This window comes from Dermacentor andersoni, chromosome 6, assembly GCF_023375885.2.
Source record: "Dermacentor andersoni chromosome 6, qqDerAnde1_hic_scaffold, whole genome shotgun sequence".
Lineage (NCBI taxonomy): Eukaryota > Metazoa > Arthropoda > Arachnida > Ixodida > Ixodidae > Dermacentor > Dermacentor andersoni.
In genome coordinates this window covers 168,107,189-168,124,959 of record NC_092819.1, presented here as the reverse complement: position 1 = coordinate 168,124,959, position 17,771 = coordinate 168,107,189, and the positions used below count along the sequence as shown (strand labels likewise).

Sequence of the window (17,771 nt, the reverse complement as noted above, 5' to 3'; positions counted from 1 at the left end):
GCTCAGGCAAGTAATGTGAATAAGAGAACAATTATCAAACACGATTAGCTTAGTGAGGCCCAAAATACTCATTCGGGTAGCTATTCATAGCAGTAGTCGAGGGCACACTTGAAAGGCACCATTAGCAGTCTGCACGTCAAAGCGCAGTCATGCCGTTGCCACTGTTAGTGAAACGGCAGCAATCAACGCGAAAATGACAGCCACTGTTGGCAGCTTGCTTGCAAAAGCACATTCATGTGGTCGCATTCTTTATTTTGGTTATATGGCTCAGGCAGGTAATGCGAATAAGAGAACAATTATCAAACATGATTAGCTTAGTGAGGCCCAAAATACTCATTCGGGTAGCTATTCATAGCAGTAGTCGAGGGCACACTTGAAAGGCACCATTAGCAGCACGTCAAAGCGCAGTCATGCCGTTGCCACTGTTAGTGAAACGGCAGCAATCAACGCGAAAATGACAGCCACTGTTGGCAGCTTGCTTGCAAAAGCACATGCATGGGGTCGCATTCTTTATTTTGGTTATATGGCTCAGACAAGTAATGCGAATAAGAGAACAATCATCAAACATCATTAGCTTAGTGAGGCCCAAAATACTCATTCGGGTAGCTATTCATAGCAGTAGTCGAGGGCACGCTTGAAAGGTGCCATTAGCAGTCTGCACGTCAAAGTGCAGTCATGCCGTTGTCACTGTTGGTGGAATAGCAGCAATCAACGCGGAAATGACAGCCACTGTTGGCAGTTTGCATACAAAGGCACATTCATGTGGTGGCATTGTTTATTCTGTTTATCTGGCCCAGGCAAGTAATGCGAATAAGAGAACAATTATCAAACATCATTAGCTTAGTGAGGCCCAGAAAACTCATTTGGGTAGCTATTAATAGCAGTAGTCGAAGGCATGCTTGAAAGGCACTATTTGCAGTCTGCACATCAAATCACAGTCATACCGCAGCCATTGTATTTGTTTACCTGACCGGGCAAGTAACACAAATGTAAGCACAATTTGTCACCCTGAATAGCTCTGCTAGCATTGTTTGTACTAAAAATGCTGAGTAAAGTTGAATGTGTTTTATTGAGGCAGTTATTTAATTCACAAGCCATCGGCATAGCGATCGACGGCCAGGTTCAGACAATGACATTTGTGAAGTAATAAATGGTGAAAATTGCAAAAGCTCTCAGTGCACTGCTTTGCTGGGCTCCTTTCACTGAAAAATGGATTTGTAACGATCAAAGCGTCAGGCAGGAAATGACACCCCACTACACAATGTTATTCATGTTGAAAATTTTTACCATCATATATATGTGATGGGCAGCGAAACCGTCTGTTTACTAAGACTGAAAGCATGAAAAATGCAGCAGCATAGCAAGGTGTTTCACAATATGCAGCCTTTCATGTGCACTTCTCATAAGCTGCCACATGCACTGATGCATAAACATGAGCAGAGGTAAGAGGCAAAGTTGCTGTGCAACCCGCATGACGCTTTTAAGAAAATGTATCTCTAAACCTTTGTTTTCATAGGCGATCAAAATTTGTTCGGAGCAAGTTGGTTACTCACATTGCGGCAACAGCACAAGAAGCGAGCACAGAAAACGCAGCGAGTAGGCAGATTGAAGAGACGAGGTAGACCAGTGAGAAAGGTTTTAATGAGATGGAAGAGGCCAGCCCTGCAATCTACAGGAGTTAGTGCTTTGAATGAGATTGGTTAATGAAAATGTGTAAAAAGACTGCTGAAAGAAAACTAGCAAAAACAAATGCTGATATAAAATAAAAGGACAGAAATAAGAGTAAGCGCAAACACGCATGGAAGCAGGCACGTATTCACACTCAAACGCGAAAACTAAGAAAATCTCAAATATAAAGAAATGTGGGAAATAAAAAAAATTAGACCAACGCAAGAAAACATACATACATTTACAAACAGACGCGGGTAGAGGTATTATAGGAGCGGGTTCACAAGCTGCTGTGCCTACCTTCTCGTATGCTTTTTTTACCGTTCTCTTAACAGTGTCTTGGGAATTTTTAATTGTAACATATCATGAGAATCGAAAAGCAGTGCGAAGCTGTGTTGTGGAAAACCATCATATTGAGCGCTGGCAACACAACTTATGCGTGACTGTGCCACAGCACGAATTCTACAGCTTGCGCATGCGGTGAGCACTGGTGAAAAGCAATCAATAGACGGTGCTACACAACGCTCGAACACCGCCATTAGACGCTTGGCTATCTCACTGCTGACAACGATCATTCACGCTAAGTTGACGGTGACAAATCTTTGCATTGGAGGCTTCTTTTGCAAATATTTTCTGTTGAGACACTCGTAGGTTTGTGTCATGCGCGCACACTTTTCTCATTTCTCCTGAGAATGGTTTTGCTCCATCACTTCACCCCGTCCGATGAGGAACGCAGCAACACAGTACACAAATACACCCACCGCTGACAGTAGGCACCAGACTTTGGCAAACTTTTCTCGTCGGAACTTCACTCGGGAGCAAAATAAAAAAACAACATGGAACAAACATGCAGGATGTGTGTTTGCAGCGGTCACCGCGGGATCCTGTTTTCAAGCAAAGTGTAGCGCAGCGTCAGCGATGCTCGCTGCAATGTTTCTTCGCCGGATCACAGCTTAGAATAAACGCACGTGGCACAAATACCGCATCGTAAGCTCGCATTAATATTTCTGGCATGATAGACAATCACAAACAGTTTGGGAATTCACTGTGACGAGGGGTTGACGCGCACAGCTGACGCGACTTGACCCAGTTTCAAGCCCGGGCGGCCATTTTCTCCGACGGCGGAGTCACTGGCCGTCCGGCTCATGACGTCGGTCCAGAGCATGCGCCCATTGGTGGATGCTCGTGTGCATCTGCCTTGGAGGAGTAAACGCCCCCTTTTTTCTAAAGTTGTACCCGGCTATAGTAATGTATGTTCTACTTAGTGGAGGGGGAAATCTGACTCTGGCCTTGATTTCAACCACTAATCAAATAGCCTCTGTTTTGTTATTTCTACCCGCTTAAAGTCTATTTTCCCTCCACTGTCCCTAAACCCTGATGCTTTGAAAAAATCAGCCCCGACCCTTTGAACTGCAGGGCGAAGCCCTTTATAGAGAACTATCAGGTGTTCATCTGTTTCCTACTTCTATACACATGTACCGCATAGCATGCCTATCCCTTGGTACTTGACTCGGTGTGTATTAGTTCGCAATAATGCTGTCCTGGCTTCAAACAACAAAGAGCTTCCCCTAGAATTATCATAAATAGTTTCTTTGGCAATTTCATGCTTGAAAGTTCTGTATGTTCCAAGTGCTAATTTCATCTGCATCCCTATTTTCCTCAGACCCCTCTCTGTTTCTTTAACCTTTTTCTTAACTGATGTTTCTTGGCTTGCCTCCCTGCCCTCTAGGTGTCCCTTTCTGCCTTTGTTTTTGTTCTCATTACATGCTGGAGACTCCGATCCGCCCTCGCCCTCTATCTAATGCTTCTCCGAACCGCGATTACTTGCTGCCTGTGCCATTAGCGACTCCTCCCGCTCTTCCAGCTCGGCCCACTTCACCCATTCTTCTTTAAGCTTGCCAGCTATTCGCTCTGGTAGATTTGCCTTAGCCAGTTCCCTCTCATGCAACTTTCCAACGTTAGTTTCAAGCTCAATCAACCGCCATCGCTCCACCTTCAGATCTCCGTTTAGCTCCTCGAGACTAGCTGCCCATTCCCCTTCCATCCGCCACACAGCCCCCTTTGATCACTCATACAGCCTGCCCACAAAGCTAGCCTTCTCAGCATCGGCTAAACTTGCGAAGTCCATCTTGTCCAAATAGCACCAACGTTTGCACACCTCGCACTGCACTAGCTCACCATCACCCGTCACTCGGTGATTGCAGATCTTGACAGGCTATTATGTCCCTCACACGATAAGGGACGTCCATCTTCCTGAACAAGTAAGCAAACTACTCAGCCAGGGTCCTAAGTTCGCCGTCAGCAATGTGTCCCGTCTTTTTTGTTTGTCATCCACGTGCTAGTGTGCTACTGTGTAAATAATGCCATACCAACTAGCCCACCATTCTGTCCTTTTGAAGGCCCTTCAACTCTGCACGTCTGTTTCCTTCGGCGTCACTCGAGAGAGTGGCAGTGCAACACTCCTGCCATCTCTTGTAATATGCTGCAACCACACCGACCGCCAGCGATGCTCAGCTATGAGGAGAAGTCAGATTACAGGAGACGTGTGCCATGCAGGGAAAACAATATCAGGGGATGCGTGAAAGTGCAGCATCCCTTACACCACTGTGATGCTACAACAGCATCACAGTGGTGTAAAGGGTAAGCGCCTAATGTTGTCAAAGAATGCTTCACATTAAAACACCAGAAAATGAGAGTGGTCTCCTGCTTTGCTCTTTGAACACTGTCTCTTCACTTCGGTCACCACAAGTCCTGTGCTGAACACCATGCATATGATTGCAACATGTGTTCCGCTGGTCTGACAGCATGCAGTGTGGTGGCATGTGCGAGCTGCCATTGTGTTGCAGTGCATTGCTTGACACATGTGGTGTGGCAACATTTTGTGGTTACAGAAGTGGCTTTTGCGTATGCATAACTTCTTGTGGCATTGCTATTGGTATTATACTTTTTAAATGAAAATTGGTGGTAATTGAAGAGAGTCTTTTGGCACTGCTTTTGCTCTACTTGAGAGGTTGGCTTTTTTTTTTTAATCTGGGAGTGGAGGGAGTACTATGAAATGGAGGTCCTTAGTGATTGGCTGTTGAGCCACACCAACAGGACTTCATGGTGAGATCTGGAACCACTGCTTCCAGCACATTTGCAGAGCCGGACATGGGTGCCAGTGTTTTAAGAGAGGTTACGTACAGTACCAATCTGTCTTATTGACACGGGAACAGCGCAAGAAAGACGAAGGACAAGAAGTACACACACCAGGGCTGACTGATGACTGAAATCAGCCTTCAGTCAGCGCTGGTGTGTGTATGCCTTCTTGTCCTTTGTCTTGCCTGTCGGGTATGTACCAAATAGTCCAAGCCACCATCTTATTAAGCGGCACATACCTCACAAGTACAAGCCTCTCGGAAGCTGGGCAAGTTGTTGTGGTTGCATTGTGAAAAACATTGCACACACAACCCACTGCTGGTCTGTACTGCTTTTGTATATCCATCACTGAAAGCTTACTACTACAAGCATTCACTTCCGAGAGTGGTCTTACAAGGAAGATCTACACTTCTCCTGAACATGTTGCATTGCCTTAGACATAGGGTTGCACATGGTGGTGGTATCTGGGTTGTCTTATGCCTTGGAAATAATATGTCTTGACTATGTAAATCAGTGCTCCACAGGAAATACACTGGGAAGCATAGAATCAAGCATGTGAGCTGTGTTGAGAGCATTGTGTAGTTCCTCCGACATGTTGTGCAACCTGTGATGACCAGACAGCGCAGTGCCTTACCGAAATAGTCACAAGAACATAAATCACCTTGTGTATTCACCTGTGTGTTGGGTCACTTTGGTGTAGACATATGTGACTACAGCTGTAAGCCTGTTTTGTCTTGTGAAACTGTGCAGACCAAGCTATTGTAGAGATTATTGGCGCAGCAAAGATAGCCGCATCCAGTTTTCAGATGAAATTTTTTTATTTCCACGAAGCACACATGCTAGCAGTGCTTACAACCTACCGTCTTTGAAGGGTCTGCTTCCTTTCAGCAGTGCACACACCAAAGTACATTTCTTCATGCCTCTGTAAATGACATTAAGTAGGACTGAATTGGTAACTGTTTATTTCTTCGAAATGGTGCTATGGTAAGACATGAACAGGGAATGAACACAACGCTTGTGCTCTTAGAGTCATTGTGTGTTTATGTCATTCCATGATGCCGTTTCATAGAAATGAGCAATGTAAATGAGTCTTGCAAGCATCTGCTTAAAATCTGTCGAAATAAGGGGACTTGACTAATAACATTGATGTATTCTACCTGTGTCATTGGTTCCCTCTGCAAAGCTTATTGGAGAAAATAAAAGAAGGCAGCAGAATTGAAAGGAAAAAAGATCAAATTCAAATAATGTAGCACGTGTACAATATTTCACACAACCTTAAGGGGGGAGGTGGGGATCAGAGCTAACTTTTTTGATCTAGAGCAATGAAATTTGACAGCCACACTCGAATGTGTCTTAAATAAAGAAATATGCAGCTTCATTACGATACCTTGACTAGTTTTCAAGTTATAAAATGTTACATGTGTTTCACTTCTGGAAAACCTGGCACTGTAACAAAGCATACCAGGGAGCTGCCTGAAATCTTTGCTCAAGAGAGCACTACAGGGTACAAAAGTTTCAAAACATTTTTAACCACTTTAATTTTTTTTTTTTTTTTTTTACACAGAACATCACGTTCACCTTCACTAATTGTAGCAGAACTTGTCATTCACAAATCAGCATGCAGAAAAAAACCTAAGCCCTCAGCTAGATATTGAAGACTGTCATACCCTCAAGCACACTTCGGGGAATACATAAAAACAAACAGGATCAAAATTGGTCCAGGCATTCCCATGCTACCCTTTCCACAGACAACACAGAATGCCCAAAACACGCTTTTGAGAAAACGTCCCTCAAAGTTTTTGGAGCAGTTCACATCTCTCAAAATGCACCAGGGATTGTAGTTTTTGCTGTCTTTGCTTACAGGAGACTTTTTGGGTCTCTGCCTTTTGATTTCGTGCACATGAGACAATTTTCTGGCTCGGTGACGGTCGGTGCACGATGTGCTTAGTCACGCAGTTTGAGGTGCCGACGCACGAAGTACCTAGCCGCGCACTCCGAGGTGCCGATGTGCGAAATGCTTAGTCGCAGGCTCAAGGAGTCGACACTTGATGTGCTTATTCGCGCAGTCCGAGGTGCCGACGCACAAAATTACTAGCCGCGGGCTCGAGGAGTCGACATTCGATGTGCTTAGTCGCGCAGTCCTAGGTGCCGATGCGCAAAATGCCTAGACGCGGGCTCGAGGAGTCTACGCTCTATGTACTTAGTCGCGCACTCGGAGGCGCCGATGCACCTTAGGCAAGGGTCTGAAATGTCCGCGCGCAATGTGCTTGATCGCCGAGTCGGAAACTCCTATGCTCGAAATGCTTAGCCGCGGGTCCGAGGATTGCATGTGCAATGTGTTTGGTAACGAATTCCGAAACACCGAGTGCTGAAAGGCTTAGCCGCATTTCCGAGGATTCCACGAATCTTGGTCGCGATGTCCGTGTTGCCGATGTTACAAGAAGGCTCAAGAGATGGCGCCACCATCCTGCACATGCTGGCCACGCGCCCCTTCTGAAACCTCCGCTCCCACCATCGCCGCAGCCCTCCTCCTCTATGAACTCTTAGCAGACGACATATCAAGTTGCGTATGGCTCTCCAACTCCTCTCCAGCTGGTCGGCCACCACCCCGTCTCAAAACACTCTACTCTCTGTACCTCCCCGTAACCACACCCATTCCTGTGTACTCCATGCTTAATAAACCCAGTTAACCTCCGTTAACAAAAGTCCAGTGTTCTATCATCCACTATATGAGACATAACGAAACAGCCGATGCTCGGTATGCTTAGCCACGGGTCTGAGACGTCCACAAACGTAGGGATCGGCCATGCTACTGCGATGTCCGCGTACCACCCGTTTTGACAAGTCGAGATTACAGCGAGTGGAGACTTCCATACTTGTGAGGTGGTAAGAGCCGAGCAGACGACGTGAACACCGGACCAATGGCAAACCGCGCTAGAGTCACGTTGCGAATGCGGCCAATCGCAGACTCCGACACGACCTTCAATCGTTTGCTTTTTGTGTGCTTGTTTCTGTATGGAGGCGGCAGCTGACATTTTCAAATTTCATCATCATCATCAGCCTGGTTACGCCCACTGCAGGGCAAAGGCTTCTCCCATACTTCTCCAACAACCCTGATCACGTACTAATTGTGGCCATGTCATCCCAGCAAACTTCTTAATCTCATCCGCCCACCTAACTTTTTGCCGCCCCCTGCTACTCTTCCCTTCCCTTGGAATCCAGTCCGTAACCCTTAATGACCATCGGTTATCTTCCCTCCTCATTACATGTCCTGCCCATGCCCATTTCTTTTTCTTGATTTCAACTAAGATGTCATTAACTCGCGTTTGTTCCCTCACCCAATCTGCTTTTTTCTTATCCCTTAACGTTACACCCATCATTCTTCTTCCCATAGCTCGTTGCGTCGTCCTCAATTTAAGTAGAACCCTTTTCATAAGCCTCCAGGTTTCTGCCCCATAGGTGAGTACTGGTAAGACACAGCTATTATACACTTTTCTCTTGAGGGATAATGGCAACCTGCTGTTCATGATCTGAGAATGCCTGCCAAACGCACCCTAGCCCATTCTTATTCTTCTGATTATTTCCGTCTCATGATCCGGATCCGCCGTCACTACCTGCCCTAAGTAGATGTATTCCCTTACAACTTCCAGTGCCTCGCTACCTGTTGTAAATTGCTGTTCTCTTCCGAGACTGTTAAACATTACTTTAGTTTTCTGCAGATTAATTTTTAGACCCACTCTTCTGCTTTGCCTCTCCAGGTCAGCGAGCATGCATTGCAATTGGTCCCCTGAGTTACTAAGCAGGGCAATATCATCAGCGAATCGCAAGTTACTAAGGTATTCTCCATTAACTTTTATCCCCAATTCTTCCCAATCCAGGTCTCTGAATACCTCCTGTAAATACGCTGTGAATAGCATTGGAGAGATCGTCTCTCCTTGCCTGACGCCTTTCTTTATTGGGATTTTGTCGCTTTCTTTATGGAGGACTACGGTGGCTGTGGAGCCGCTATAAATATCTTTCAGTATTTTTACATACGGCTCGTCTACACCCTGATCCCATAATGCCTCCAGGACTGCTGAGGTTTCGACAGAATCAAACGCTTTCTCGTAATCAATGAAAGCTATATATAAGGGTTGCTTATATTCCGCACATTTCTCTATCACCTGATTGATAGTGTGAATATGGTCTATTGTTGAGTAGCCTTCACGGAATCCTGCCTGGTACTTTGCTTGACAGAAGTCTAAGGTGTTCCTGATTCTATTTGCGATTACCCTAGTAAATAGTTTGTAGGCAACTGACATTAAGCTGATCGGTCTATAATTTTTCAAGTCTTTGGCGTCCCCTTTCTTATGGATTAGGATTATGTTAGCGTTCTTCCAAGATTTCGGTACGCTCGAGGTCATGAGGCATTGCGTATACAGGGTGGCCAGTTTCTCCAGAACAATCTGCCCACCATCCTTCAACAAATCTGCTGTTACCTGATCCTCCCCAGCTGCCTTCCTCCTTTGCATAGCTCCCAAGGCTTTCTTTACTTCTTCCGGCGTTACCTGCGGGATTTCAAATTCCTCTAGAATATTCTCTCTCCCATTATCGTCGTGGGTGCCACTGGTACTGTATAAATCTATATAGAACTCCTCAGCCACTTCAACTATCTCATCCATATTAGTAATGATATTGCTGGCTTTGTCTCTTAACGCATACATCTGATTTTTGCCAATTCTTAGTTTCTCCTTCACTGCTTTTAGGCTTCCTCCGTTCCTGAGAGCATGTTCAATTCTATCCATATTATACTTCCTTATGTCAGCTGTCTTACGCTTGTTGATTAACTTCGAAAGTTCTGCCAGTTATATTCTAGCTGTAGGTCTAGAGGCTTTCATACATTGGCGTTTCCTGATCAGATCTTTCGTCTCCTGCGATAGCTTACTGGTATCCTGTCTCACGGAGTTACCACCGACTTCTATTGCACACTCCTTAACGATGCCCATAAGATTGTCGTTCATTGCTTCAACACTAAGGTCCTCTTCCTGAGTTAAAGCCAAATACCTGTTCTGTAGCTTGATCTGGAATTCCTCTATTTTCCCTCTTACCGCTAACTCATTGATCAGCTTCGTATGTACCAGTTTCTTCCGTTCCCTCCTCAGGTTTAGGCTAATTCTAGTTCTTACCACCCTATGGTCACTGCAGCACACCTTGCTGAGCACATCCACATCTTTTATGATGCCAGGGTTAGCGCAGAGTATGAGGTCTATTTCATTTCTAGTCTCACCGTTCAGGCTCCTCTACGTCCACTTTCGGCTATCCCGCTTGCGGAAGAAGGTATTCATTATCCGCATATTATTCTGTTCCGCAAACTCTACTAATAACTCTCCCCTGCTATTCCTAGTGCCTATGCCATATTCCCCCACTGCCTTGTCTCCAGCCTGCTTCTTGCCTACCTTGGCATTGAAGTCGCCCATCAGTGTAGTGTATTTTGTTTTCACTCTACCCATCGCCGATTCCATGTCTTCATAGAAGCTTTCGACTTCCTGATCATCATAACTGGATGTAGGGGCGTAGAGCTGTACAACCTTCATTTTGTACCTCTTATTAAGTTACACAACAAGACCTGCCACCCTCTCGTTAATGCTATAGAATTCCTGTATGTTACCAGCTATATTCTTATTAATCAGAAATCCGACTCCTAGTTCTCGTCTCTCCGCTAAGCCCCGGTAGCACAGGAAGTGCCCGCTTTTTAGCACTATATATGCTTCTTTTGGCCTCCTAACTTCACTGAGCCCTATTATATGCCATTTACTGCCCTCTAATTCCTCCAATAGCACTGCTAGACTCGCCTCACTAGATAACGTTCTAGCGTTAAACGTTGCCAGGTTCATATTCCAATGGCGGCCTGTCCGGAAAATTTGAAGACGGAGAAATGCGCTTTCCAACGAGACCAAGATAGTGCCACTGTGTCGCGCCGTTCCGGAGTTATTGTGGCTTGAAAAATGCTGTTCTTTCTTGATTTCTGCAAAATTTTTCGTCACCTTGGCTGATAAAACAAATTTTTTAGAACATTTTTATGTGGTTTACAGTGATGATATTGTTTCAGGCGCGTTGCACAAACCAAATGGCATGTCGTTGAATTCAAACAAGCCATCTGGGGTCACAAAAGTGGTTTTTGCTTTGTCAGCTGAATGCATGGGTAGCCAGTAGCCCGTTCGGAGGTCTACAGATGAAAAGGAGGATGCGGAATGAAGTTGATAACGTCATCGATCCAGGGAAGTGGATACACATCCTTTTTCGTCACAGAATTGAGACTCCGGTAGTCGACACAAAACCTCCGGACCCATCCTTCTTTTTCACGAGGATGACCGGGGCAGCCCAAGGGCTAGAGGAATCTTGGATGACGCCCTTGTCTAGCATGTCGTCGACCTCTTGAGCGATGATCCTGACCTCTGACGCGGACACTCGGTAAGGCTTCTGCCTGAGGGGATGCACGGACCCCGTGTCGATCCTGTGGCGAGTCTGCGTAGCTGGTGTGTGAACTTTGTTAGCGTTCTGCGCGAAATAAAATAATGATGCATGCTTGCTAAGGACGCTGGCCAGGGCTTGACCCTTCTGTGAAGACAGTGGCTTGTTGAACATTTTTAAAAAAGAAGACGAGTCTTCAGGGACACCGTGTTCTGCCCCGTGCTCTTGGGATTCATGTGACGTGTCATCAGCTAAAGCACCTATGCTGAGACTGGTATCCACTTTAAAAGAGGCAGGTTGCATACCGCTGGGTAGCACAACAGACTGGGAGGCTAAATTTGACACCCAGAGTGTAGCTGTTCCGCAGGTCACAGAGAACGACGCATCGAGGTACGAGCACACTTTTCTTCACAACCATGGAAGGCACAGGCTCAACAATTGCATCAAATGTATCGGCATTGACACCGCAAGCAGCAACTCGAACTCTGGATAAGGAACGTGCCGGTAAGACAGCATCTTCCATGACGGCGAGAGCGCTGCACTGCACTGTTGTAGGAAATCGAGGCCAAGAATTACTTTGTGAGTGGATTGAGCAAGCACTGCAAATTCGACTTGATAGACGTTATTGGAGAAATAAACGTTTGCGGTGCACACTCCAGTAGGTCGGAGCAACTCTCTACTCACAGCACAAAATGCATTAGCGTTATCCCAGCGAAACATCACTTTATGACCTAGTCGGGTTTTGAAATCCAGGCTGATAAGGGAGACACTCGCTCCTGTGTCTCCCTTATCAGCCTGGATTTCAAAACCCGACTGTGTAACCCTGTGTAACAAGAATCTTGTTATGACACATGGTGACTGGCGGAGGCATAGGGGCGTGTAGTTGATGATGACTGGTGACCTCACCTCCATCGATCACACCGCCCAGTTTCCCAGCGGCGGTGTCGTGAGAAGTTGTCGTGGAGATGGAGACCACTGCTGGCATGAGGGCGGCGGCATCAAGCTCCGCACAAAAGCTGGTAAGTTGCTAGGGTAATTCGCCTGGTGGTTTGTCTTGCTATTGGAGTCAGAAGGCCAGCGTGTCCCGTCGCCATGCTGATTGCTACACCGATAAAAAGTGCGCGGTCGCTCATGGGACGGTGGTGATATGCGACAGCGATGAGGACAAAATCTGGCGACATGACCGCGAATGCCGCATTGGAAGCAGATGGAGCGTTCACGGGACGCACCGAAATTGTCAGTAGCAAAATAACTGGCACAGCCGTCCCACTCTTGAGAAGCTGCAGGTGGTCTGGGTGAGTAACCGTCGTGGAACTGATAACAGGGATGCGCGTTCATAGTAGGGTTTGGCGCTCTTGAACGAGGAGCGAAGTTGTATGCATCTACGGAGGTGACATTGATGGACATTTCACGGAAGTCGCAGTGACAAAAGGGCTCTCAAGCCCACGGAGTCGAGAGGGAAGTCACCTCATGTCGGTCAAGCTCTTCACGCACCACTTGCCGAATAACTGACACAGGGTCGGATGGAGCTGGGACCACAACACTGGCGACGTTAGTTACGTTGGCCAGGCAGCCGAACTTTGGTGTGATAAGCCGAGCCTTCAAGGCTTCAAATGTACGGCAGTGCCAAATGACATCACTTACGGAGTCCAGACTGTTGTTTCCGATGAGGAACTGGTACACGTCCTCGTCGATCCCTTTTAAAAGATGACCAACTTTGTCCTCTTCTGTCATCTTAGAGTCCAGGGCCTTGCACAACTTCAGCACTTCCTTGATGTACGTCATGCAGGTTTCGCCGGCAACTTGGGCTCACTGCATTAGGGTTTGCTCTGCATGCTTCTTTTTAGCTGCCCCATCTCCAAAGCACTTCCTGATTTCGTCTACGAACTTTTGCCACGTCGTCATGCTTTCTTCGTGGTTTTCAATCCACAGGACGCGGTTCCCTTGAGGAAGAAGGCAACATTGTTAAGGTGGGCGATGGCTTTCCTGCCACTGAACCGACTTGCGCGTTGGTAAAAGCTGAGCCATCCGTCCACGTTTTCCCTGGCTTTTCCAGCGAAGGTTCGTGGTTCGATGTAGGGCTGTCACGGGTAGCTTGAAGAAGGTGGCCGGTTGTTGCCATCAGAAGCCATCTCTGGTGGCAGACCGGCATTTTGGCGACTTCGGCAAAGCTCCACGGATTGCGCTTCTGCGGGCGGTTTGTCGTTGTTCTTCGGGAGTGCCATTGTTTTACCCCGCATCTCCACCAAAATAGTTACGATGGGGTGCATTTATTTAAAGATGAATTGATGAAAAGGGGCCACGGCGATTTTGAGCCATTGCAATGACATGCACACTTCATTCTCCTCTTTCTCCGTTCTTCCTGTAGCTTTAGTGTAACAATATTTGGGAATAAGATAGAAAAAGAGTTATAGAAACTGAAAATATGATTTTTAAAAAAAATAATTTTTTTGCCATTTTTCGCGATGAAAAATATAACCAGTATGACGTTCTCTCCCGCCCCAAGCAAATCCTCGAAAATGAGCATTCATCTGAAAAACCAGATCTGTCCAAAGTGCACCACTGATCACCAAACAAAATTGCTATTATCTGAAGCAAACAAGTAAGAGTGCTGAACAAGACTGTCTATGAAATATCATTCAGTCATGGTAACACAGGCCTAATGTATGATGTGGTTTGGTAGCCACTTAGCTTTGAATTGTAAATTTTGCACCTGTGCCCCAATGTCTGAAAAAAAAAAAAACTTCTTTCATGAAAAAGTAAGAAAAAAAATTGATGGAATTTTTTTGAAGAGAGCAGGAGGTAACTGTTTAAGCATGCCATTATTGATACCTTCCGACATAGTTTTTTATTGTACTGTACTTACTGCGCATGTTTGCATGTGTGATACAGCTGGCTTCTTGCTTGTGCCATGCGTGTTTTCAATAAAATTCTAGTGGAAAGTCAGTGCTTGTAGATTTCTGTGTGTGTCTTCTCCAAGTCCTTTTGTGCCGTTTATGTCAATTCTGCGTGTCAGTTAAAACAATGGTCATTTTTTCATGATCACAAGGAATGGGGCATTATGTGATGTTGAAGGTCACATTTCTTCAACACATGCCAGTGCATGTTTTGTCATAGGTATGCATTATTTTGAGAATTTCATAAGTTACATACATGCATCTTAATTCTTTCTCAAGAAAGGTTACATGGTTGAGAGACAGTGATGCATCTGTGATTCTTCATTCCTGTGATTTCTTTGTTGACGTAGCGCTTTCTGGCCAGCCATTTCTTATGGATGCTGTTTTTGTTGTGTACCTTGCAGTTGCTCACATTTGGAGGGAAATTGTGCTGGCAAGGCTGACCATTATCCCGGGCCTGCGTCATCAGGGTACAGCTTCTATTTGTAACTGACTCAAGTTTGTGGCACTATTGTAAAACAAGCCTCTTTATTGTTTTCTGAGCATTCTAATGGCTTGCAGACTGTATGGGACTTCTTAAAAAAACATTTTTTTTCAGTCAAGTAAAGTAATGTGCTCTCCCTGGGATAGTATCTTATAATACAAACGAAAGAATTCAGGGCAACAAAAATACTCTGCTGCTAATCATAGAGCTGTTTACTAAAGCCCTTGGTTGTTGTGCAGCCGCAGTTACAAGGAAAAGCAGTTCTATTGAAAGCTATAAACCAATAATAACTGCTATGCTTTTGTAGTTTAATGGTATGCCTGCCATTGGGGGGGAGGGGGGAAATGCTTGACTCTTTCTCTACCAAGTTGTTTGGTCAAAGATAATACAAGAACATCCAAATATTTTTTTATTTGCCTAAATAATTCAATGTATCTTGAAACAACCAAAACATATCCTTAAAAGCACTTCGTTTGCAAGATACATGCAAAATATTTTTTTACATATGGAGAGAGGATTGGTTTCACTGCACTGCACAGCGGAGAGCCGCCGACTTTCTGTAGTCCTCGTTGCAAAAAGAATGTCTCTTTGTAAATTTAGAACAATATACTGTGCCAAGCCGAGCTCATACTTTTAGCGAGGGATGTCAGATTCTAAAATTGTAGATGTGGTGTGGTACATTTCAAAGCACGGAATAGTGCGGACTACTACTCCACGTTCCTCACACCAAGTACGTGTAGCGGTTGGTCTCGCGGTGAATGCAGTCTGTTAGTTCATTCATTAGAAACAATCCAAAATACTGTGCACTGTTCCCGTCCTCTGTCACAGGTACCTTTATGCCAAGCGTGGCCGTGAAAACAAACTTTTGAGGCACCGGTGGGGGGTTCTTTACATCTATTGGTAGCCATTGCCGACATGTTGAGATATTGTTGTCATCCGAATCCGACGACTCAGAGAAGATATGCTGCTCGGTATAATTGTTGCCACTCTCAGAGGAAAAGCAAACTTTTTCACTGTCCAAGTCTGGCAAAACTCCCTGCGGCACATGCACGCAAAAAAGGGGACACCCTTTTTACATGCCAGTTGCCAGCATCGAAATGTCTCTCGGCCAAAATGCAAGCTTTGAGTGTGTTTTTTCTTTTTTCTTTTTTTACTGCACCATCTGTTGAAGCCAAAAAGAATGAAACAAAATTTGTCAGGCTACCTTGACTGTGGCAGTGCGCAAGCGCTTGAGCCCAACTCGTCTTCGGTCGGAGCGGTACAAACTGTGTGGTTGAGCACAGGTCGTCTGCGGTTAAAAGTAAGTGCATGGTGCTTACAGCATGTCCATTTGGGCTGATTCGTTTGTCTTGTTAACCAACAGCTTTAACTATTTCAGGCTCAATGTGTACAGTTGTGCAAACCAGATACTGGCTCAAAAGCGCATCTAAAAGTTCTCTCATAAATCTTGAACCACCTCTGATTGGACTTGCACTGCAAATTTCAATAATATGTGAGAAATGTGTGAAGATTAAGGAATGCGCTGGCGCCATTACATGGGCATTCACCTGTTCCGCCATCCCCATGCCTCTCCCCATTTCCACTCACGACGGGTGGCGTTCCACTCGCGATGGTGTTGCTAACATTGCAGGGATAAGCTGGTGGAGCAGGGAAATAGGAGAAACAATAGCCGAATGACAGAAAGCATCACGAGAGCACAGGCAGGCAGCAAAAAAGCGCAGTTGCCTGCTGCAGAGTGAAGTAGCCAGAAAATGGGAAATATGCTGAGAGAAATAAAATCTATGGTTCAAATACTGGCTCAAGCAAAGGTGAAAGTGAACCTTGGTTGTCAGAAATGCGTGAGAAAAAGAAGGCCGCACCTAGAATGCTTTGGAACCACATGAACTTATTATAATGGCAGGAAGTCTGGAAGAATACAACAACTTATCCTAAATGAAGATGGAAACAAAGTGGAAGAGGACGCGGCATTAAATTTCCTGTTTCCTGTTAGGTTCCTGTTAGGCTGATTAATGAACTAGGACTAAAAAGCAAGGAAGCTCTGTTAGAAGCTGTGGAAAAACCCCAAAAGATAGACGAATACCAGACAGTTGGAGACAAAGTAGAATGAAATTAGTTTATAAAGGTAAGGGGAAAAAACAGAATTCACTCATATAGACCATTGAACATTACATTGGTAATATACAGGTTAGCAATGCAGGGGATTAAATTAAAGCTGTGAGCTTGGGCAGAGAATAATAGCATTTTGGGAGAACTTGAGAATGGCTTCAGAATCAGTAGGCATCTGGATGATAACTTATTTGTCCTTACTCAGTCTATTGAAATATCCAGAGAAGAAAGGAGACCGCTATATGTGGCTTTTTTAGACATTATTAGAGCATGTGACAATGTAAACTGCAACATAATGTCAGATATTGTAGAAGGAAGGCATATGCGACGACTGTAAAAGCTTTTATGAGAGACATACCTAGAAAATACTGTTTTCGTTGAATGGCAAGGGATGAGGAGCGAGGAGAAAGTTGATATCAACAAGGGACTGAGGCAAGGGTGCCCATTATCCCCACTGCTGTTTATGATATACATGGTAAGGATGGAAAGGGCACTAGAGGGAAGAAATATCAGGTTTAATCTCTCATACAAACAGACCGGTACAGTAGTAGAGCAGCAGCTTCCAGGTTTATTTTATGCGGACGACATTGTGTTGCTAGCTAACAAGCAAAGTGATTTGCAACATCTGGATAATATCTGTGGATAGGAAGGCAAGAATTTAGGTTTGAAATTTAGTGTTAGAAAATCAGGTGTTATGGTAGTCAATGAAAACAGTGAACAGACAGTGGCAATACAGGGCCAGGAAATGCCTCGGGTAAGAGAATATAAATACCTTGGTATATGGATAAACGAAGGCAATAGAGATGGAAACCCAGGAAAAAACAATAACAGTGAAGGGGAAGAGAAATGCAGCCATAATGAAGCACAGAGAGCTATGGGGATATAATAGGTACGAAGTCCTCCGAGGTATGTGGAAAGGTGTAATGCTTCCAGGACTTACTTTTGGAAATGCGGTTGTTTTCTTTAAATCAGGGGTACAATCGGGACTCGATGGGAACCAAAAGTCAGTGGGTCGCCTCGCATTGGGC

General features: G+C 45.2%; 1 protein-coding gene across 9 annotated transcripts in view; it reads left to right on the top strand.

Moving 5' to 3' along the window:
- The window catches only part of Tmem43 (Transmembrane protein 43), a 138,989-nt gene that overhangs the window by 12,497 nt on the left and 108,721 nt on the right, over nt 1-17,771 (top strand). For 8 of the 9 annotated variants that reach the window (XR_008610739.2, XR_008610737.2, XR_008610738.2 and 5 more), the window contains exon 2: nt 14,558-14,623. The gene's annotated coding sequence lies outside the window, so the exon portion shown is untranslated. Of the gene's footprint in view, nt 1-12,125; nt 12,276-14,557; nt 14,624-17,771 lie in introns of those variants that run through there. The other variant, XM_055066798.2, reaches the window with a different exon arrangement.